Genomic DNA, 1,833 nt, shown 5'->3' on the forward strand with positions numbered 1-1,833 from the left:
AAGAGCGCCACCTAGACATTGGGGTTTTAGTCCTCATTCAGCCTCTATCCACACCCACCTTTCTTCACAGCTCAGCTCAGCCATCACCTGCTCTGTGTATGTGACTCTTCCCCACACAGGGCTGGTCCCTCCTGCACTCTGTACAGAACGGTCACCGTTCTTATCACAGTGTTTCTAATTACTGGCAGACCTGCTTGTCTCTTCGTCCTATTTCTGGTCCTCGAGGGAAGAGAATGGTCTTGACCATTTCATCTTTCTAGCTCTAGCACATGGCGGGTACTCCATCTATACTAATAAAAGGATAATATGCTAATTAGACCCGATAGACCGGACATCTTCTGGACATTCTTTTGGACAAAGCCAAAGCGGCTGTGAGGGCTAAGGAGGGCAGGCAGCCGGCAGTGGCAGCAGCGGGCCTAAGCCATCAGTAGGATATCCCCTGAGGGCTCCCAGACTGTGAGAGGAGGCCGGGACCCCGCCTCCAGTGCACAAATTTTTGTGCACCAGGTCTCTAGTATACAAATAAGTAATTATGGAATCACACCAAAGTGAGAGGGGCCAGGTTGGCTGATCTTGAAGGTGGCTTCCTTACTTAAGAGTCTGTGATAACCTCAATCTCACTTGCAGCATCAGGCCCTACTGCCTGAGAGGCACAGAGAAGTGACATTCCCATGATCCCTAAATCCTCAAACCACAAATGTCCCAACCTAGTGGTCCCTGGAGATGGTGCTTCTCCAACAGGTGAGAAGATGGGGTGGTTCTCCCAGGGACTGGGGACAGAGGCAAAGCATCTCTAGAGGGGTTTGGGTGGCTGAGGAGGCAAGGACTAACACCCGTTTTCCCTCACTAATAAGTCCGATTACAGCACACACAGGTGGACGGCATCCATCTTCTCAGCTGGCCTCGGTTCCGCCTCTGGGTCTGCAATCTACCACCGGAGCCGCAGCTGGCCGCGTTCTCGCTGGACTGTTGGGGGGCAGGGCCGGCGTCTAGGCAAAGCTACGTGTGATGTGGGACTTTTAAGCAGAGGGTCCTCCTAGGTGTGGTTTCAAACACTGTCATTGTGTGTTTGGATAACGCCTACATTAGCCCTCCATGAAGACTGAGAATGAAGGGATGTCTAAATATAACCATGGGACACAGTTTGAGAACTGCCTGTGGGTCGCGTGGAAGAACCTCGCTTAGAGGTATAAGATAGCAGGAAAATCAAATCCACCACCCATCCCGCTGTCCCAGCCCCGAGCGCTACCCAGGTAGGGAAGGGAGGGAAAACCCCCAGCTGTAGAGGTCAAACCAGGCTCCCGACATGTCTGCCCCTTCCAGGTGCCAGAAGGGAAAACACCACAGGGTGGGGTTGGAGCGCCGGGGGGAGGCCTGTCCCCCTGGAGCTGCCAGGCTGCCAATGTTGGGGAAGGCTGTGCAGGTGGTTTGTGGAGCCGGTGGGTGAGCGCCTTATAACACTCCGGGCCTGTGGAGACAGCTTTTATTAGAAACCTTCCATTTTTCTGGCATTTCCCTACGCTAGCCAAACCACTGCTGGCAAACAGTTTGGCTGTCCTTAGCTCCAGGGTGGATGTGATTTCATTCCAGGCGGGCGGGGGATGGGAGCGCGGACAAAGGGCATTGGGCTGGGCGGACAGAGACGTGGGCTCCAGGCCCGGCGGTGCTGTAACTTACAGTGGGACCTTGACCTTGAACCAGTCAGCCCCCCTCCCCCTCCCCCTCCCCTTCTGCGCCAAAGTTCCTTCATCAGGAAAACGCACAGGTGCCTCCTGGGTGCTCTGCACCCTCCGCCCCATAGGCTGCCCTCCCATGGCTCCCCCATTGGCTCCT

Source organism: Myotis davidii, unplaced genomic scaffold, assembly GCF_000327345.1.
Source record: "Myotis davidii unplaced genomic scaffold, ASM32734v1 scaffold327, whole genome shotgun sequence".
Classification (NCBI taxonomy): Eukaryota; Metazoa; Chordata; class Mammalia; order Chiroptera; family Vespertilionidae; genus Myotis; species Myotis davidii.